Source organism: Mustela nigripes, chromosome X, assembly GCF_022355385.1.
Source record: "Mustela nigripes isolate SB6536 chromosome X, MUSNIG.SB6536, whole genome shotgun sequence".
Taxonomy (NCBI): Eukaryota; Metazoa; Chordata; class Mammalia; order Carnivora; family Mustelidae; genus Mustela; species Mustela nigripes.
Window position 1 is genome coordinate 89,309,820 of NC_081575.1, and position 22,118 is coordinate 89,331,937.

The following is a 22,118-nucleotide window of genomic DNA, read 5'->3' on the forward strand; positions in this document are numbered from 1 at the left end:
AGTGTAGGATGCATAGATTCAGAGAGCCTTCTGGAAAAATCAGCCGGTGAATAACATTCACCTTGGCAGTTGTGTCCCTGCTTTGAGCTTTAAGCAAGGAGGCCCCCGAGCTATCCCTGGCTAGGATCCCCGGGTGCTGGAGGTACTGTTTCTTGAGGGCCTAGTCTGTGCCAGGCACTGGGCTAAATTCTGAATATTTTCTTAATGCTCTTTAAACTTCATGATGCCACCTTGATGTCGGTATAGTTATTAGCTTCATTTTCCAGAAGAGGAAAGTCATGCTCGGAGAGCGAATAACTTACCAAAAGACCGCAGCTAGTAGGTGGAAGATCTGGGGTTCAGACCTATCTTCAGGACCAAGGAACCTTAGCATACTTCAGTGCTTAAGGGTTGAGTTTGCTGAGGGGCAGGCCCAATGGTACCCCACATAGGACAGGACAACCAGGCCCAGAAAAGCCCTCCAGAATGAACCTAGACAACTGTCCAACAGCAGAGTGCTTCTAAAATCTGTAAAGTCGGGGATCCACTATGGCCTCTAGATCTTTTGCTGTTAAGCACTCTGCATGTGTACCTTGAGGACTGAGTTTTTCTTTCTGTAAGTTTGACTTCCAGACTGGCTGCATCTGGCTTGTTGGCTTCCAGTGCTCTTGCTGACTGCAGGCACACAGAGAGAGAGAGCAAGCATAATGTTGACCTGTAAGCTACTGGGTGTCCGAGTTTTGTCTTCCCACCATGGACTTTGGCCTTGGCTGCTCTCAGCTGTTGGGGTCACTCAGAAGCTCATCTTTGTTTGGCCATTTGTTGGGCTGAGTGAACAGGCAGATGGTTCTTCTGCTTATGGATGGCTGTCCTGCCCCTGTCCCTACCACTTGACTCCTGTGTGTCCCATCTCTCCCTCCAAAGGCAGGCACCAAGCAGAGACATCTTTCTTTCCTTGTAGGAGCTCAGGTATCAGAAACTGCACATTTTGAGTTTGAGGGAAACACAAAACCAGCCCAATTCAAGATATTGTCCAAAATTCTGATGCCCTTTACTTTCCTTCTGCTGGTGTCATATTAGCAGCCTGAGCCTTCTCCCATGGGGAGGAGTATCCGACCGGTGCTGGGTCACCGGCTCCTGGATGTGTGGGCCCCTTAATAGAGCACCTGAAAATTCCTGTGGGCCCAGCGAGGTCCACTGTGAGCGCGCGCGTGTGTGTGTGCATGTGCGTGCATGTGTGTGTGTGTGTGTGTGTGTGGTGTATGCTGACCGGGCATCTTCTTCCCCCTCATCCTGTTGCTCTCTGCACCCCAAGTCTACATGAAGGGAAACCGAGGCAAGGTGATACAGGAGTGGGGGACAGAGGGTTGCCTGGCTATGGGTCCTTTTTGGGAGGGCCTGGCTGAGGACAAGTTGCCAAATACCCGGCAGTTTAGTTCATCCAACCTCGGGGAGTTAGGAGTTTTCTTCCAGGACTTCTGGAATGTTCTCAAGCCAGGCTAGAGGGGGAAAGGAAACACAGCCTGGATTCTCTTCCTCCACCCCCCACCCCACACTCCTCATGCTCCAGCATTGATTTCCGATCAGAGCTCAGTGATTTCTAAATGGTCAGCAGCCTCCCAGTAGCCAAGGGGGAGAGGGAGAGGGAGCGGAGATGCCAAAAAGGCTGCTGGCCTTCCAGGTGACGGCTCCGAGGAGGCGCGCTCCCCAGGGCCTGGCTGCCGCCAACCGCACGGGCCCACAACAGAGATTTGTTTTGGCCTGAAGATGGCCCTGGTGTTTGGTGGACTGGTGCTCTGGGGTGTGACAGGCAGGCAGTTAGGTGATGCGTCTGGGAATCAGATGGGTTCAAATCCCGGCTCCGGGATGGCAATTCAAGTGAGTTATTTTCCTTCCCTGATCCCTAGCTTCCTGGTGTGTAAACCAGGGCCAATAACAGAGTCCTTCCGATGTGAGCATGGCATACCATGCCTGCCACACAGCAGGTGCTCGGCGCCGTAGCCGCTCTCATTCATTGGTGTGTTTTCTCTTCTGTCCTCGGTGGCCAGCATACCCCGTCCTCGCGCACCCGCCCTCAGTCTTTGGGTACTTGGTGTTCTCAGGAAGCCGAAGGGGTCTCAACTGGTAAGAAGTTATCAGTGCGCGAGGAGTTGAATCACCTGCTCAAGGTCCCAGAGGTGGGCCCCCAGCTTGACTGGCTCTAACACCTACCTCGAAGGTGCCAGGCCCCGTGCTAGGCCCTGGGGCCGCAGAGAGGAATGCATTTTGTCCTCAGCTGCAAGAAGCACTCTTTCCTGCGGCGGGGACAGGCAAAGAGGCCGGTCACCAGCATTTAGGAGTGGCAGAAGGCACAGGGTAGGGCGGGTCCAGAGTAGGGGCACGTGGGACATTTGGGAGCATAACCTCCTGTGAATGCTTCCCTGTGTGGACCCGAAGCTACACGGAGCGGCATGAAGTGCATTCTCCCACCTTCTGAGGCCACGGTGTACCTGCCTGGGATCGGAACCAGCCCTACCACAGCCCCCCGACCTCCCCAGCCTGGGAGACTAGCCTCTTTACAATGTGAAATGACTTCAAGGTCGTTCTTTGGAATCAAGAGATGTTCCCCTGTGCCACCCTCACCCCAAGTTCTGGATCCTTCCAGGGGTATAGGAGGATATGCGTATGCGATTGTATATAAATGTAGCCTTTGCAAAAACTGCAAAGGAGAGCACACCTTAAGCCAGCAGCACAATAGGACACATCTATATCATGTATATTGATATACAAAAGTAAGTCAGCCTCTAACTCTCTTCCCCTTCCTGAAGGCCACCCCTGCTGCCAACATCTAATACAAGGGGATACATATATATATCCTTTTAAAAAAGACAAATGATGGGATACTATAAACATATGATAAAGTTCTATACATCCTGTTTTCTCACTTATCACTCATCTCACAGAATGTTCTACAGCAATACCTAGAGCTCTAGTGCCCTTCTTTTTAATGGCAGCATAACATTCTATTATGAGGCTGTGCAGGCTTTATTTAACCAGTCTCCTATTAATGGATATTCATTCAGGTTGTTTCTCATCCTTTAGGGCTCCAAATAACCCAGCTATGAATATTCCTTTACATAGGCTTTTACTCACATGTGGTATACCTGTATACTTTTGCTGGATAAAAAGGTGTGCAGTTGAAAATGAAAAACCATGGGACGCCTGGGTGGCTCAGTTGGTTAAGCAGCTGCCTTCGGTTCAGGTCATGATCCCAGCGTCCTGGGATCGAGTCCCATATCGGGCTCCTTGCTCCGCAGGGAGCCTGCTTCTCCGTCTGACTCTGCCTTCCACTCTGTCTGCCTGTGCTCGCTCTCGCTCGGTCTCTCTGACAAATAAATAAAATCTTTAAAAAAAAAAAAAACAAAAAAAAGAAAATGAAAAACCATTAAGCATACCTAACTATGGAAGATCCATGCCTAAAAATCATATCCAAAGAAATGAATCACTAAGCGTGGAATTGTGACCATCAACAAGTGACACCATTTGCCTGAGTAGAGGCTGCCAGCTCACCCTGGGAATGGCCCTCCCCTCTCTCCAGCTCTCAAGCCTGAGTACCAGCTGAGCAGAGATGGCTGGGGTACACTGGCTCTTGAACCCTTGGTGGGGGGATGGGTAGTGGCCCGGTGGTGTTCTCCGTGGACAGAAGTTCCCTCTCTAATCAGTTTTCCCACTGCATTTCATTGGCGGCCAAGAGAGACTTTCCTAACTCTTGCTATCTTTACAATATGTCGTTCAAATTTAAAACATGCTAAAAGGGAGAAAATATTTATAGAATTTTTCTCTGGAAGTAAAAAAAAAAAAAACAAAAACCCTACTTTTAAGCCTAGCCAATGACATTTCTGGAAACCACGGAGAGAAAACAGCAACAACTCGCAGAAGATAAAATGGGCTAATTACACAACAGATCTCTAATTTAAGAAACTAGCTGCATTCTTCTGGTTTTTTTTTTTTTTTTCTCTTAAAGATGACAGAGAATAAAAATAGTGGCTTACCAGCTTATTAAAAAAAAAATAATCCGATGACTCCTAACCTCTTCCTCTGCAAGACGACGTGTCTTTGTGCACGCGTACACATGGCACGGCTGCTGGCCTTGGCGAAGTCCTTAGAGAGGGGTCCTGTTGGTGGGGTTTCTTGGCCTGTGCGCTAGTTTCCCATGGGAAGGAACAGGGATTCTGCTGCCTGAGTTATTTAAATCTTGCCGTCTTCCTCCCTCTTTCCAAAGCTCTGGGAGTGTCTCCACGGCCCCAGCTGTTGTGGACACTCAGCCCAGTGGCCTGGCTTGGGGGTGGCCGAGGTCGGTCCGTGGTAACCCTGTGGTGGCACCATCATTCACCCAGCCCCCAGAACTGCCACCAGAACCCCAGCTGGCCGCCTTGAACAAGTACCCCAGGTGTCTAGAACAATTCCTCAGCAGGGTGGTCAGCAAAGACACAGGGAGCCCCTCTCCCCTCTGTTGTTTCTGCGAATCTGAGTCAGAGCCCTTCCAAATGGGCCACCAAGGGAATCTTTCCCTGGCTAGAATTTCCAGAAGCCAAAAAGCAACTGCAGCCAAAACCTCCCCGTGAACTTCATTTCTGTTTGGGATTTTTATGGAAACTGTTTCTCCCAGACACACATCCTGTGGGACTGCGCTCCTTCCCTTTCCCTTATTTTTATGTATGAATGGATTAGGTTGGCTGTTTAATGGGTTTGCAGCAAACCCAGGCCACCGAGCGGTTTTAATGAAGTCTCGGGCTGGCCGGCCCGTGGCTTTCTGAGGCCTTTCGAGGCCCGAGAGAGGGTTCCCTGGTGCCCGGATGGGATTTGCTCTGTGCTCCCTGCCTGGGAGTCGTGGCTACCCTCGCACTACTCTGATTTGCTGGGGGATTTGGGGAAAGGTCTTTAATCTCCCAAGCCTGCAGTGTAGACCAGAGCTAACACCAGCAAGCACTACAGCCTTCCCTGAACCAGGATGAGGGATCCTGGTGGGGAACAAAGAGTAATTGTGAGAAAGGACTTGGGGGCGGGGAGGGGGCGCTCTGAGGAGGGGGTGTGCCTGGTGGGAGGGAGTGGTTGGGGGAGCAGGGTCTAGATGGAAATTCTCAGCATTGACTTTAGTTGGGGTGGCTAGTCCTCCTCTGTTGACCTGGTTTGCCTTCTCTTACCCAGTAGGCCCCACGCAGAACCAGGAGTCTAAGTGGGGTGAGGGGGTGCTCTCCTGGGGACTGCTCTGGATCCCCTTTCTCCCCTTCGGGAGACCAAGGAGTCTGCGGAATCAAGGTGCGCTCTCTCCTGGGGGTGCTCTCCAGCGGCTCACTAACCCCTCTTGCCCACAACCGCCATGAATGTTTCCTGTGCTGCCCAGAGGCCGACTTGAGAAGCAGGGCACCTTCCCGCCTTGCCTTTCAGCCTCCTGCTCAGCCTGGGGACCCCTTGTCACCAGCGTTCCCAAGGGGCCTGCTGTCAGCAGCTGCTGGGAGGGCTGATGGATGAGGGCGACCCCACAGAAGGTTCCCGCCCCTTCTCCCCCCAGAGCTCCTTTTATGATATCTCTCCCGGGCTCCCAGGTTGACAGTGGCTCTGTGGGGAAGGCGAGAGATTCCTGACCCACTGGATTCCGCGGGGAGGGGCGGGGAGAAGCCCCTGATTGGGTCAGAGGAACCCACCTCCACCCCACCCCCTCCCGCAGGCTTCTGGGCTGCCTGGCCCAGGCTTTTCAAATCTGTTCTCTGCAGAACTGCCTGAATGATCTCTTTAAAATGCACATTGGACTCTGTTATTCCCTCCTGAAAACCCTTTGTGCGTTTTCCAGTGCCTGGAGACGGAGGCCAAGTTCCTTTTTGTGGGTTATCGCTCCTCTTTGGCTCTACCTCTCCAGCTTCAAGCCTCCCTGTCCTCAGCCTGCACGGCTAAATCCGCAGCTCCGAGTGGCCCCAAGCTACAGTCCTCCAGGCCTGCTCTGTGAGTGCTGCCCACAGGACTTCGCTCTCCCTCTTTCTAGAAGAATTCTCTCCAGCCCCTTCTGGATCACCCCTATTCTATTGTCAGAAGGCAGCTTGGATGTTGCCTTCCGAGTCTGTCTGTAAACCGTTAAGCCAGGAATTCATTCATTTTATTGCTTTCCAGTCGATCGAGACCTATGTAACCGGCCATTACCACCCTGGGTCGGCCTCAAACAGCCTGTCCTAGAGCTCGTGCCTTGCCTGAAGCTGGCAAGTCATGAAACCAGAAAGGGGTCCTTTCCACCCCATGCCCTCTTCCCTCACCCCCTGCTGTGTGCACACCAATGGATTCCTCACCCCTCTGCCCCTTAGGCCTGAGGTGTCCCGTTTGCCTTGCTACCCCAAAGTGCTGATGGAGGAAACTCCCAGAGGCTGTTCTCTGACCTGCTGTCTCTTCCTTGGGACCCGGTCTCCTAGACTTTTAGGTCCATCCACTTCTGGGGCCCGTGGCTCCTTGAGTGAGGCCGAGAGGTCTCAGACTGCCACTTTCTCAAAGCCTGCGGTCACCGGCTACAGTGCAGCCCACAGTGGGCCTCTCTCAGGGTCCTCCCCTCCCCGTACAACCTCTAATCTCCCTCACCTGGATGACGGCAGCACCCCCACCCCACTGGTCTCCCTGCTTCTCCTTTTGGTGCCTCTTGATCCTTCTCTCCACACAACAGCCAGGCCATCTTGTTAAACAGAAGTCAGATCATGGCAATCCTTGCTCAGAACCCTCTGGTGGCTTTGCATTATGCTCCAGGAGGCCTCAAGACCTCCCCATGGCCTGTGACCATCTACAGAATGGTCCCTGTTACCTCTCTGACCTCATCACCTCTCAATCCCCCCTCACTTACTCCACTTCTGTTAAGCAACCTCCTTGCTATCCCTCCCGCTCCCTGGACACATCTGGCCCCAGGCCCTTTGCACTTGCAAATGCTCCTCCCTGAGTCCTCTCCCTTCCTTCCCATTTCCTGATCAGTGACACTTCTCCCACAGCTCTTTGGAGAACTGAATTCCTCTCCCCAGCACTCCTTACCCCTCTCCCCACTTTTCTTCCTCCCTAGCACTTATCACTTAAGGGATTATGCATCTTTTTTTAAAAAAAGATTTTATTTATTTATTTGAGTGAGAGAGCAAGACAGAGCCAGCAAGTCTGAGCAGAGGGAAGGAGCAGAAGGAGAGGGAGAGGCAGACTTCCCATGGAGCAGGGAACCCGACATGGGGCTCGATCCCAGGACCCCGAGATCATGACCTGAGCTGAAGGCAGACACCTAACCGACTGAGCCACCCAGGCACCCCACATCTTTCTTGATTATTGCCTATCCATCCCCATGGGACTGTAAGCCTTTGTGAGAGCAGAAAGTTTGTTTGGTATCCTAGAGCTATGCCAGGCACCAAGTTGGCACCGATCAAATATCTGTTGGATGAAAGAAGAATGGAGGAACGGACTGATGGAGTGACCATTAGGTCTGGGAGTAAAGAGACTCCAAAAACCCCATGGTCATCAGTCCTGGAATTCAACTTCTTCCTCCTCAGCTGACTTTAGATTTTCCTGATGTGGACAGTACAGTGATCACCGACCATTTTCCTTCTCTTGAGATGCAAGTGACTGTTCATGGCTTTCAGCTTGCTCTGCTGTGGCTGGTCACGGGCAGCGGTTCTGCATGACTTCCTGCTGGGCTGTTGCTCTTGGAGCATTTGAGAAACTGCCTGGGCCCCAGCAAGAGATGCACGAGTTTTAACTTCACTGCTGGTGCCAGCAGCCCTGGGTGCACCTTACAGATGGAAATGAGAGAGCCTCACTTTCCCATCAACTCTTGCCAGCTGCCTTAGAGGAAGAAACTTGCCTCACAACGGGAGCCTTCCAGTTTCAATGTGAAGGGCTTAATTCACCTGAAGGCATGGTCTTGGATGACGTTCACTGGGACAGGGTGTTCAGTTCGTGCATCCATAAAATGGGGCCAGCGATACTGACCTGGCCCAGTTGTTGTGTGAGGGGTAAATGGGTGACATAAATTAGGAAACCTAGAAAAGTGTCTGGTTTTGCTGTCACTGATGGAGCAGACTCCCTGGGGCAAGCCTGTTGCTCTGCAGGATGGGGGACCTTTGCGGAGCCCTAGAAGAATCTGGTGCCTTTGGGCAAGGTCCTGTAGCTCTCAAAGCCTCTGCTGCTCACAGATGGGGCTTGGATATGACTCTGTGTGCAGTTTTCTGTGATGGGAGGGTAGCTTGGCTTCTCTGCATGCCTCCCAGTCTGCTGGCTGCATGGAAACGGTTTGAGTCGGGAAGGGAATGACCGCTGACCTTTCCTCGATGTCCTGTGTGGCGCATTTGCATTTTCCAGTGAGCTGAGAGTTTATTAGCTAGCAAAGGGACTCTTAGCTCTGGGTGTGCTCTTAGCGTGCAAGAGATTAACACAAGGAAGCAGCCTGTTGGCTTGGTGTGGGGTGGGTGGCGCAGGCCCGGGGAGTCTGGGGATTACGGTCTCTTCCTCATTTCGTTCTTGTTGGTCAACTTTGGGCCCGTCAGGTCACCCTGCTGGGCTGCAGCTGCCTGTCTGTATCCCAAGGGGCTTAAAGTAGACAGGTCCGGTTCTGAGCTGGGGTCATTTTATTCTTGTGACTTTTTGATGACAAGCACTTCAAACCTGGGAATAAAATCTTGTGGATGGTCTCTCTTCTCTTCTGGCTGGCCTCCCGTTCTGAATTTCTGCCGTCTCCTCTGCAGACCACTCTGGGTATGGTGGCTCTCCCTGAGGGGAGTCTCCACTCAAGGGGGAGCGAGCAGCCTGGGGGATGCCTGGGAGGAAACGCCTCCAGGAGTGAACTCCTAACTGACACCATTGGGAATCCATGGGTCCCTCAGGTGGCCCGGCTCCCTCATGCTTTGGTGGGACAATTCTGTGATGCTCTACACATTCTCTCAAGGACCCTGTGAAGTGGAGGCAAGAGTTCTGCAAGCTCAGGAGAGAAGCCTCAGAGGAATCCCACCCTGCTGGCACCTTGATCTTGAACTTCCAGCCTCCGTGACCATGACCGAGAGAGAAATCTCCATTCTGGAAGTTCCCTCACTTCTGGGCTATTGTTACGGCGGCCCCAGCAGACAAAATCACCTACCTGCACCCACATCTGCTTTTTTGGAGGCGGGGGAGGTTTAGGCCATCGTTTTCCGGGGAACAGAAGGTCAGTGCCACATTCAAGCTGCCAGGGTCTTATTTTGGCTGTTACAGACCTGGTCTCTGCGGGGGTGTGGGGGTGGGGAAGGGTCTGAGAGCAGTTTGTAATAATGCGGCTCTTCTGCTCCTGGGCAGAGATGGAGACAAAGATCTAGAGACCTGGGAAAAGTAAAAAACATCTTCCTAGACACCTTCTCCTATTCAGGTTCGGGGCTGGTTCACGGCAAAGAGCCGGAGTCATGCGGAGAAGTCTACGCTGGCAGTCGGGCCCGGGATAATGGTCCTGACGCAGTGCATGAATACAAATGCTTTTATTCACGTGAAATTGCTTCAGAATGAAGGGCTGCTTGAAAACTGACCGCCAAATGGAGCGTTTTGTGTTACAAAATAAAATTGCATCCCTTCGGCTCTGAGAAAAATGCATATTGCCCTCATCTGAAATGTGGTGATAATTATATGCCACGTTATTCATCCCGTGTCATTTCTGGTCACATTCAGCGTTTGGCACAGTGGCAATTTAGGGTGTGCTGGAAACAAAGGCAGTCACGCAAAAGGCGCCGGGGACCGAGCACAGGCAGCCAGGGTAATGGGGATGGCGTGTGGTACCTTAAGACCCCAGGGATGACACACCTGCGAGTTCAGACGTTCTCTATGGAGGACCAACTTTGATGTGCTTTTCAGGGAAGAGGGAAGAGGGAAGAACGGGAAAAGGAAACCAAGTCAAATAATGCAAAGGTATCCAAGGAGGGGTGTGTGTGTGTGTGTGTGTGTGTGTGTGTGTGTGTGTGTGTATGTGTTTAGCAGGCCAGGGAAGTCAGAGCCATGTGCTCTGGCCCCATCAGTCTTAGGGCGGAGGGAGAATTAGTTATTAGCATGTAGTATGAGGCTTTTCGTTAGAGCTGAGTTTTTTATCGGTTGCTGAAAAACTCATTACCCCCCAACTGAACAGCTTACAAACAAGACACAGTTTCTTCAGGTCTGGACACCAGAGTGGCTTAGTGGGGCGGTTCGGGCTCAGGGTTTGCCATGGGGCTGCAGTGAGCTCAAGGGTTGACCCGGCTTGGAGGACCCGCTTCCCAAAACGGCTCAGACATGTGGCCGTTGACAGGACGCATCAGAAGGTCCGTTTCCAAGCTCACTCATGTGGTTGCTGTCAGGCCTTTGTTCCTCCCCATGTGGGTCTTCTAGAGGCTGCCAGAGTGTCCTCATGACATGTCAGCTGGCGACCTGAGGGACAGAGAGTGAGTGTGCTGGAGAGAGCCTGAGACTGAAGTCATCGTCTTTTTGCAACCTAATCTCCCAAGTGACAGCCTCTTACTTCTGTCCCTCAGGCCAGCCCAGCCACAACGGGGTGTGAGTACCAGGAGGTGGGGATCACTGGAGGCCATCTTAGAGGCCGCCTGCCACAGCAGTCAGGCCCTTCCCCACTCCCAGCATTCTAGAAGGTTCTTGGGCCTGAGAAAGTTGCCGTCATCATTACAAACAAGTGTTGGAGAGAAGAGTTTCAAACTTGAGACTTGCAAGAGCTTAGTACTTGCCCTGACTGTCTTTCTCGTTTTTTTCTGTCAGAGAAAAGAAAAAAGTCTCTCAGAGTTGCTTTCTGCATCTATCTTATACGGAACAGCAATGCCGAGCTCAGTAAAGTGGGGCTAGTGGGGTGACATGAGCTGTAAGTTGCTCTAAGATGGAAGGAATTACGGTGGCGGTCTTGAGAACATTCCCTGGTGTGCTGCTACCCAGCCAGGATTGGGGGGCTTGGGGCTTATGTGGATGACCGTTTCTACTGTGGCAGGCTATCCTGGCCACTCCGGCCTCTCAAGGCTCAATAGCCAGAGTGACAAAAGCCTGAATGGTCATTCAGTAAGAGACCACTGCCAGGTGCTACTGTGAGGATCTCAGTCCAGGAGATGGCAGGTAATGACCGGCAGACCACACCCCCTGGAGCCAATGCCTGGTCCTTTCCATTCTTCCTAGTGTCCTTGGCTCTCCCCATCTCTGATTTAGACCTTTCTCCACCCAGTTTCTTCAGGTCTGGACACCAGAGTGGCTTAGTGGGGTGGTTCAGAATGGCCAGAATGGATGAGAAAAGTCCTTTAACAGTCTGGTACTTTCCAAGTGACATTCTTGATTCTGGTCCTGAGTGTTTTATGTTTCCTCCAGTCAAAAATAAAAGATTGAAGTTTTCCCGGGATGCCTGGGTGGCTCAGTTGGTTAAGTGCCTGCCTTTGGCTCAGGTCATGATCTCCAGGTCCTGGGATCGAGCCCCACATTAGTCTCTCTGCTCAGCAGGGGAGTTTGCGTCTCCAGCTCCCTCTGCCCCTGCTCTTGTGCTCTCTCTCTCTCTCACTCACCTTCTTTCTCAAACAAACAAATAAAATCTTCAAAAAAAAATTTGAAGTTTCCCTTTTGTGGGAGGTCCTGGGGGAAGGAATTCTTCAGGAGAGGAGAGGAAAGAGAGAGAGAGACAGAGAGAGGGGCCTGGTAACCCCATGCGGGGTAGGAATGGGCTCTGAGCCTGCGGGCTGGAGGGCACTGGGCAGCCTGGCACCCTTTGTGGGAGCAGCCTCTGGCCTCTGGGGCAGCCGCCTGCCACCTCCTGGGAGCTCCCATCATGCTCTGGGGCTTGCTGTCCCAGGCAACTCCAAGGCAGGCTGCTAGTGACTTGGGGGCCAGGAGGATGTCAGGTTGCCTCCAGCTCTGTCACTTATTAGCTCTGGGGCCAGACAGAAGCTCCCTCTGGACAGGACTCTGTCTGCCCTGTTCACTATCATATCTCCTGCTCCTGGCACAAGTTCTGTTTGGGCTTCCTTTTAATTTAATTTTTTTTTTTTTTTAAAGATTTTTTATTTATTTATTTGACAGAGAGATTACAAGTAGGGCAGAGAGGCAGGCAGAGAGAGAGAGAGAGGAGGAAGCAGGCTCCCTGCTGAGCAGAGAGCCCGATGCGGGACTCGATCCCAGGACCCTGAGATCATGACCTGAGCCGAAGGCAGCGGCTTAACCCACTGAGCCACCCAGGCGCCCTAATTTTTTAATTAAATCCTCATTTGCATGCATTGAAATGCACAAGAGGTGTACACCGTGATGCATTCGGGCGAATATATGCATCTGTGGAACTACCAGCACCAGACACAGAACATTTGACCAGCCTCCAAAGTTCCCCGTCCCCTTCCCAGGCAATGGTGTCCGTCACCGGAGGCAGCGCCTGTTCTGATTTCTGTCACCCTGGGTTCGTTTTTGTCTCTTCTTGGTTTTGATATAAATGGATCATCCAGCATGTGTTCTCTTGTGTTTGGCTTCTTTTGCTCAGCATAACATCTGCGAGACTCATTCACATTGTTGGGAGCCCCACGAGCACATCCCCTTATATCGCGAGTACTATTCTGTGACCCAGTTACACCACAGCTCGTTCATCCATTCACCAGTTATGGATATTGGAATCGACCCCAATTTGGAGCTATTACGAATAACGTGTCTACGAGCATTCTCATGCAACTTTTTTTTTTTTTTTCCTGAACATACGCTCTTATTTCTCTTGGGTAAATACCTCAGAGTGGAATGGCTGAATTCTAGGGCGGTTGTAGGTTTAACCTTGTGAGAAGATGCCAGGCAATTGTGTGGAGGGCCCTGCGGTTGTATACTCCTGGCTGCCATTTGAATCTTCGAGCAGAAGAGTAAAGAGGTTGTCTGTCTCTGGGTCTGCCTTGGTCCCCGACAATGCCAAACGTTCTTATCCAGACTTCCAATTTACAATGCCAATTTCCGATCATCTTCCAGTAAATTCCTTTTTTTAAAAAAAGATTTTATTTATGTATTTGGGAGAGAGAAAGAGAGAGCGCGCGAGAGTGTATGAGCAGGGGTGAAGGGCAGAGGGAGAAACAGACTCACCGCTGAGCCAGGACCTCTATGCAGGGCTCAATCCCAGGACCCTGAGATCATGACCTCAGCCAAAGGCAGATGCTTAACTGACTGAGACACCCAGGCACCCCCCGTAGATTCCCTTTTGCCCAAGTTAGCCAGACTCTGTTTCTGTTGTTTGGAGAAGCTCTAGCTAACAGATGCAGTGCCTTGAACACAGTAGGCGCTCAACGAACAGCAGCTGCTCTGGCATTGGTCATATTAAATCCAGAGAGTCATAGAGAGAGGGAGAGGGAACAGGGCGAGGCTTCTAGATTGCGTGTGTGTAGGAGGCAGCTGACAGGGAGGTCCTCGGGGAGCCAACATTGGCAGTGTCCACACTGGCTCCATCCTGGTCGTGCTGGTGGTCTTTTTGAGGCTGAAGGGGATGAAAAGGACACATTAAGGCAGTGGTCCCAGCTTGAGCTCCTCATGCATTTTGGGGAGCCACTTGCTCCGGGAAGAGGGACCACAGGCAGCAGAAGTCGGACAGGTGGGATCTCAGGCTGCTCTGTTACTACTATCATTACTACTCACGTGTGGACTGGCTGGGGCTGTCTCGGGGAAGGCCAGGGTGTAACCGTCTTCCCTGGAGGACCTCGATAGCTTCCAGTGTGCACTGCCACGGCTGACCCAGCGCCGAGCCTGGTGCTGCTCAGAGGGCAGGCAGCTGGCTACAGTTGGGTCCGTGGGGTGCCACCTCCTGCAGTTTCAGCCCACCATTTTTTTCCCTTAGTTTAAGTTCAGGTGTAACTAACATATAGGGAAACGCACCCACCTTCAGTGCTAGGGTTCGAGGAGTTTTGGCAAAAGTCTACTCTGGCGTAGCGGATCCTATCAAGACATAGCTCATTTCCATCATCCCCAGCGCATTCTCTCCCTCTCCTTCCTTTTTCCGACTTTCATTACCATAGTTTAATTTTGCTTGTTCTTGAATTTCACAGAAGCGGGATGATACAGTGTCTCCGTTTTCACGCTTGGCTCTTTTCAGGGAGCAGAATGCATTTGAGATCACCCAAGTTGTATTTAGCAAGACTTTGCTCCTTTTGATGGCTGAGTACTTTCCTCTGTACAGATGTACCATAGTTGGTGTATTGACTAACCTGTTGGTTGAACTTTAGGGTCGTTTCCAGTCTGCACTGCGATGAGTGATGTCACTATGAACCCTCACATTTAAGTCTTTTTGTGGACCAATGCCCTCATCTCTCTCGCCTGGGTGCTCAGAAGCGAGAAAGCTGGGTCTTACGGCAACTGCGTGCATCATTTTAGAGGAAATTGCCAAACTGCTTTCCAAAGCGGCCTGACCATTTTACACACCCGTCTGTGGTGTCTGACAGCTCTAGCTGCTTCTCGCCCCGCCAGCACTTGGTGTTGTCAGTCGTGTTTAGTTTAGCCATCCCAGCAGATGTGAAGCCTTTTCACATTGTGGTTTTAACCTTGGACCGTTTTTCAGTTCCAGGAAGAGAATGATTAATTCGAGCCATGTTGAGAATGGCTCCATGCCTGTGTGATTGTTATTTGAAATATCAACAGAGAAAAGCCGAGTCGGAATTCCAATGAACACTATTTGCTGATCTCTGTAAACACCAATAGGGTGTCTCTCGATGTAATACATGACACCAATCCATTTCCGTCTCCTCCTATCACACTTGTTTTGCACTGAGGGAGAGTGAGGTCTGCACTCTGCCAGAAGCTGGCACAGCACCCCCACTGACGCCCCCACCCCCCAGGCTCGAACACCTGCTGGGGAGGATGGGGCTGCTCACACACCTTTGAGGAAATGTGTTGGAACTGTCTTGGGGTGTTCCTTGCTCTCTTAGGGGATCCTGACCAGAAAGACTGAGTCGATACTGTCCACACACGGGAATAGGGGGAGGTCCTGGCCAGAGCTGCAGAGGTTTTGCACACGATGTCCATGAACTGATGTCACGGGCGTCTGCAAGCCCTCTGACGTTGTATGCACAATTTTGGGTGTACGTGATTTCTTTTTTATCTGTGAAAGGGTTCATAGCCTTCACTGGGTTATCAAAGACAAAGATTGCTAGTTGACCTCCAACATTTATTTATGTATTTTCTTTTCTTCAAGTGATGGAGCCCCTGAATTCTTTCTGGGCACATAAGCCATGTTTGGCATTGGACTACATTTTTCAGACTCCTTTGCAAGCTAGAGGTGACCTGTGACTGATTGCTGGCCAAGAGAATGTAAGTAGACATTTGTAAGTTTTGGGAGGTGGTGTTCCTAAAGGGAAAGGGGCCTTTTTTCCCCCCTCTTAAATTATTTATTTAAATTGAATTAGGCAACATATAGTACATTGTTATGTTTCCGATGTAGTGTTTGATAATTTGTCATTTGCATTTAACGCCCAGCGCTCATCACATCACATGCTCTCCTTCAGGCCCATCATCCAGTTACCCCATCCCCCCACCCCAACTCCCCTCCAGCAACCCTCACTTTGTTTCCTAGAGTTAAGAGTCTCTCATGGTTTGTCTCCCTCTCTGAGGACTTCCCATTCGGTTTTCTTTCCCTTTCCCTATGATCCTCTGTGCTGTTTCTTATATTCTACATATGAGTAAAACCACATGATAATTGTCTTCCTCTGATTGACTTATTTTGCTCAGCATAATACCCTCCAATTCCATCCACGTTGATGTAAATGGTAAGATTTTATCCTTTCTGATGGCTGAATAAAATTCGTGTGTGTGTGTGTGTGTGTGTGTGTGTGTGTATGTGTGTGTGTGTATGCTTTCTTTATCCATTCATTGGTCAGTGGACATCTGGGCTCTTTCCATAGTTTTGCTATTGTGGACATTGCTGCTATAAACTTTGGGGTACAGGTGCCCTTTGGATCACTACATTTTACCTTTGGGGTAAATACCCAGTAGTGCAATTGCTGGGTCGTAGGGTAGCTCTATTTTCAACTTCTTGAGGAACCTCCCTGCTGTTTTCCAGAGTGACTGCACCAGCTTGCATTTCCACCAACAGTGTAGGAGGGTTCCCCTTTCTCCGCATCCTCGCCAAAACCTGTTGTTTCCTGACTTGTTCATTTTAGCCATTCTCACAGGTGTGAGGTGGTATCTCACTGTGGTTTTGATCTGTATTTCCCTGATACTGAGTGATGCCGAGCATTTTTTCCTGTGTCTATTGGCCATCTGGATGTCTTCTTTGCAGAAATGCTTGTTCATGTCCTCTGCCCATTTCTTGACTGGGTTCTTTGTCTTTTGGGTATTGGGTTTGAGAAATTCCTTATAGATCTTGGATACTAGCGCTTTATCTGTTATGTTATTTGCAAATATCTTCTCCTATTCCATAGGTTGTGTTTTAGCTTTTGCTGTGCAGAAACTTTTTATCTTGATGAAGTCCCAACAGTTCATTTTCACTTTTGTTTCCTTTGCCTTTGGAGACGTGTCTTGAAAAAAGTTGCTGTAGCTGAGGTCGAAGAGGTTGCTGCCTGTGTTCTCCTCAAGGATTTGGATAGATTCCTTTCTCACATTGAGGTCTTTCACCCATTTTGAGTCTATTTTTGTTTGTGGTGTAAGGAAATGGTCCAGTTTCATTCTTCTGCATGTGGCTGTCCAATTTTCCCGGCACCATTTGTTGAAGAGACTGTCTTTTTTCCATTGGACATTCTTTTCTGCTTTGTCGAAGATTAGTTGACCTTTGGGTTGAGGGTCCATTTCTGAGCTCTCTATTCTGTTCCACTGATCTATGCATCTGTTTTTGTGCCAGAACCATACTGTCTTCATGATCACAGCTTTGTAATAGAGCTTGAAGTCTGGCGTTGTGATGCCCCCAGTTTTGGTTTTCTTTTTCAACATTTCTCTGGCTATTCAGGGTCTTTCCTGGTTCCATACAAATTTTAGGGTTATTTGTTCCAGCTCTGTGAAAAAATTCTGATAGGGATCACACTGAATGTGTAGATGCTCTAGGTAGCATAGACATTTTAACAATATTCATTTTTCCAATCCATGAACATGGAATGTTTTTCCATTTCTTAGTGTGTTCCTCAATTTCTTTCATAAGTGTTTTATAGTTTTTAGAGTACAGATCCTTTATCTCTTTAGTTAGGTTTATTCCTAGGTATCTTATGGTTTGGGATCAACTCTTTAAATTCAGTCGGTTTCTATGACCAATAGCATATGGCAGAAGTGATGGCATGTCCCTTCTGAGATTTGGTTATAAAAAGACTGCTGCTTCTGACTTGGGTTGTCTCTCTCTCTCATGGGTCACTGGCTCTGACACCCCCATGAAGAGACCCATGTAGCAAGAAACAGAGGCCTCTGCCAACAGCCACATGAGTGTGCTTGGATGCCGATCGTCCTATCCCAGAGAAGACCTGAGAGACGGCTGCTGCAGACACCAGCTTGACGGAAGCTTGAGGCAGAACCCCCCAGACAGGCTGGTCCTGGATTCCTGACCCCCAGAAGCCGTGTGAGATAATAAATGTCTGCTGTTCTAAGCTTCTACGTTTGGAGCAATTTGTTACCAAGCAATAGGTAATGAATACAGGCTTCCTGTCGCTGGAGCAAACAAAGACAATCCTGCAGATACGACCCATAGGATATTAAGAATTAGTTGGTAACACCTAAGCATCTCCGTCCCTGGGTTCTGGCCCCAAATTTCCAGAAACATCCTCCTTGGCATCAGGCAAACCATGTCGCCAATCTGGGCCTCAGTGTCTCCTCATATGGAAAGTGAGACCGTTGCTCTAGCTGATGCTGGCCTTTCTCCAGCTGAAGGGTTTCAAATTGCAGAGAGTAAGGAAGGCCACCGAGGTTTGCGATGGGCAGAGGCCAGAGGATTCTCTCGGACCAGCATAAAATCAACGCAACACTTTGGTGAGGCTTCTTGGGCATTTCCCCAGTCTGGGCGTGGGTGGGTGAGGCAGAGGGAGGACAGAATTGCTCTGCCTAATAAGTCAGGAAAAACCGTCCAGGGGGCGGTCTGCCAGTGGGGGAGGAAAGGGGCAGGGGGACAAGAGGGGCCAAAGGAGAGAAGCCTGCGAACACGGCCGTGGATCGGGGCCAGAGAGAAATTCCCTAAGCGCAGGAAGTGCTGATGAATTTTTAAAATAGTGCAAGTGTCATTTGTTCCTTGTATTGTGCTGAAATCTATTTCCAAGACTCCAAACTCACTCTCTCTCTCTCTCTTTCACACACACACACACACACACGCACGCACACGCACACGCACACGCACACACACCTCCTGGGCCTTCTTACTCTGGTCTCCAAGCCCCGGGCAGAATTTAAGGGCCCAGAAACAGCATCAGATAGGCCTGACTTTGAACCTGGGCTCTGTTTCTTACCAGCTGTGTGACTGTAAAGCTATCGCCTCCCCTCTCCTAGCCTCAGTTTGACCTTATACAATGAAGTTAAATTAAGGCGTGTTTTGTGGAAGTTGCTGGGGGCGCGGGGGCGGGGGCGGGGTGGGGGGATTGCACTTGGCCCTTCAGGCCCTTGGCCATGGGCTGAGCTCTCAGCCAGAGCTCAGGAACCACGGGTCTCTGCTGTGAGCTCTCGTGGTTGTCTTTCCTCGGCTTCTACCCGCCATAGGCCAGTCATACTTTTGGAAAGGGGGAGCTAAAACCTCTTCTTCCATGGGGTGTCCACCTGCCCAACTCCCTCCTCCCTACCCCCCATCCCCCCATCCCAGAAGAGATTGCTCTGTGGGACACCATCTGAGTGCCCCTCTTCCCCTAGCCTGGGAGGCCAGGCCACCCTGGGTGGGTGTGTGGGTCACTTCTGGTGGAAGCATAAGGTCCAGGCTGGTGGCCCAGGGGCTGGAGTCCTGCTCTCTGAGAGGCAGGACTCCCAGCAAGGCTGTGACCTTCTTAGTGCCCTGTTTGTTTCTCTGGGTACAGAGAACTTTCACCAAGGGACCCAACCCCAGAGGAGGCCAGTGGGGCAAACTGACTGGAAGTTGGCCTGGGGCATGGCTGCCTCACAGAGGTGCTCCTGCTGGAAATGACAGCCGTAGCGATTGTCACCACCCAGGTGCTCACCTCCTGCTCCCTAGAAGTCAAAGTCTCTGTAGACACTGCACCTGGGAGGCCTTCCCTTGGGGCTGGACAGCACCAGTCCATGTAGAGAGGGGACCAATTGTGGTACAGAGCTGTGGAGGGGGCCATGGGAGGGGCCGAAGGAAGGGGATCCATGGGGGAGCCCTCTCTGGTCCTGGTGACAGACATGGGTCACCCCTGCCTGTGCGGGGACACCGAATGCCGAGTCTCAGACCTGCCCTTAATCTGTCCTTTCAGGGTCTCTCTGACAGGTTAGTGTGAGCTCAGCCGAGGCCCGGCCGAGGCCCCGCTGAGGCCCGGCTGAGGCCCGGTTGAGGCCCCGTTGAGGCCCGGTTGAGGCCCATTGTTCCTCACTGGACCCTGGCATGGGGGGCACTGTGGGCCCCAGGCGGGCGCTGACCGGCTGCCTGCTCTAGGCGGCCTCTCCCCTGGGCTGCTTCTGGCGGGGCTCGCCAAGCATCACCTTTGCAGGATCCCCACTGGACTTTCGGTTCCTCTACCCATTCTGTGAATTTTCGTCATGTCAGTTAAAGTCTCAAAGCCCCAGAGTAACAGACTTTTCACCAAATCCCCTGGGGAGTGATGACTGCCACATGCCGGTCCTTACTGACCTGGAGGGGGTTTGTATCAGGGCTGGAACAGAAGGCCACCCCCAAGGGGCTTAAACAGCAGGCGTTTATTTTCCAAAAGTTCTGGAGGCTAGAAGTCCAAGATCAAGGGGTTATCAGGACTGGTTTCCCCTGAGACCTCTCTCCTTGGTTTGCAGATGGCCACCCTCTCACTCTCTCCCTGCGTGGTCTTCCGTTTGGGTGTCCACACACTCTTGGGGTCTCTTTGTGTGTCCACCTTTTCTCTTCTTAGAAGGACACCAGTTAGGGGCACCTGACTGGCTCAGGTCATGATCCCGGGGGCCTTGGCTCGAGCCTTGCTTCTGGCTCCAGGCTCAGTGGGGAGCCTGCTTCTTCCTCTCCCTCTGCCCCTGCTTGTGTTCCCTCTCTCGCTGTGTCTTTCTCTGTCCAATAAATAAATAAAATCTTAAAAAATAAAAAAAGAAGGATGAAGGTCAGATTGGATTAAGCCCACTCTAAGGGCCCATTTTAGCTTAATCACCTCATTAAAGATTGTGTCTCCAAAGGCAGTCACCTTCTGAGGTCCTGTGCATTAGGATTTCAGCATATGAATTTGGGGGTGGGGGGGTGTGGGACACAATTCAGCTCTTAACCAGTTCAGTCTGGTGTGAGTCATGGGACTGACCCTGCCCACAGAGCTGCCTGGAGGGCAGACAGACCTACCCAGGAGCCCTGGGCCTTGGGTCTGAAGGTCACTTGACTCCTGAATGCTTTGACCCTTTTCCTGCTGAGAGGCCGAGTCTGTCACCCCTTCCGAGTCTGGGTTGGAAAGATGGCTCCTGAGGGTGGCAGTGATGCCAACGAAGCCTGGGTCTCTTGTGGCCCTGAGCCACCACGTCAGAGTGGGACCACGCTGCTGGAGAGACCCTGTGGAGAAGTCATGATGTCCCATGGCCAGAGGGCCGGCCCCGCCGAGCTGGCCTCCCACTGTCCTCTGTCAAGGCACCAGGCACAGGAACGCGGCCATCTTGGATCGCCCAGACAGTACAGCCACCATACAAATGCCACCAAGTGACCCTGGTCAGGGTCAGGTCCTGCTGAAGAATTGTCCAGCTGAGCCCTGCCTGCATTCCTCACCCCCCCCACATCACGAGAGATGATAAAAAGGTTGTTTTATGTCACTAAGTTTTGGGGTCATTAGTTATGCCGTGAGAGATAGTGGACTATCGGGTGACTATCGAGGTGGGAAGGGGATTCCGTGATGCTGAGGGATGTTCTTGCCTGACTGGGGTGGGGGGGCGAGTGCCTTCATTGTCCCCTCCATAGACTGAGCAGGGTGGATTCTGCCACCTTCCCTGACTGGCCAGGGCTGAGAGGACAGACATCCTCTTCCCTCCCAAGGCGCATGTTCTGGAATCCAGGAAAGCCCCCGGCTGGGGGCAGCTGCCACGCCTGCGGCCAGAGAGGATCAGGGAAAGGCAGAGAAAAGGAATTGCTATCTTTTTTTTTTTTTTTTTTTTTTTAAAGATTTCTTTCTTTCTTTGTGGGCAGACGGAGCGGGGTGGAGAGACAGAAAATCTTCAGGCAGACTCCCCACCAAGCACAGAGCCCCCAGTGCTCGGTCTGATCCCCGACCCTGAGAGCATGACCTGAGCTGAAACCAAGAGTCAGACGCTCAGTGGACAGAGCCGCCCAGGCGCCCCAAGGAACTGCTATTTTTGAACACCTCCAGTGAGCCACTGGATTCCTCCAGGGCTGGAGATTCCATTCAATCCACCCTGTTTGTCGGCCAGGAGGCCTCGGTTCCTGGGTCACACCAACCTGAGCCTGTTTGGACTGACACCAGTCAGGCTCCCCAGCCAGGGTTCTCTCCCTGACCCCAGACTGTCTGGGGCGGGCTGGGAGGAGGGTCGAGGGAGGAGTCTGATGCTCCCGCAGCTCAGGATGGGCTGACTCCGGAGCGGTCTGGGAAGGCTGAGCACAGGCCCAGACCCAGGGCAGGCTCCGGCTCCAGGCCCTGCCACTGGCCCCAGCCTGGCCCTGCCACTGGCCCCAGCCTGGCCCACATGTGGGGAGGCAGGGAGGGACTGCGGCACAGACGTAGTGAGGACCAGGCCTGAGAAACAGAGTCTGGGGAGACTGAGTACAAGGAGGGGCTGATGTGCCCCCAGTACTATGAGGGCACTGGGTCAGGGGTTGGGGGAGGCCTCAGGCCTTAGGGGAACCCCGCCCACCTTGGGGAGGAGAGGGACTCAGAGACCAGATCTTACTGAACTGGCTCTGTGCACTTGGGCAGATATGTACACCTCTAAACCTCAGTTATCCTATCTGTAAAATGGACGGCTTAGACTAGTGACCCCCCCCAGTAACTTCCAACTGTAAAGAGTCGCCACTTTTGTTATAAAATCCCTCCCTCTATCCCTCCCACCTTTCCTTCCTCTGTAAGCCTTTGATTTTTGTTTTTTTGCATGACCCA

General features: G+C 51.6%; 1 long non-coding RNA gene across 1 annotated transcript in view; it reads left to right on the forward strand.

Moving 5' to 3' along the window:
• The window catches only part of LOC132007382 (uncharacterized), a 52,184-nt gene extending 34,715 nt beyond the window's left edge, over positions 1–17,469 (forward strand). The window contains exons 6-7 of the long non-coding RNA XR_009401332.1: positions 15,140–15,255; positions 17,304–17,469. This is a non-coding gene — a long non-coding RNA (uncharacterized LOC132007382). The remainder of the gene's footprint in view (positions 1–15,139; positions 15,256–17,303) is intronic.
• Positions 17,470–22,118: the final 4,649 nt, after the last annotated feature.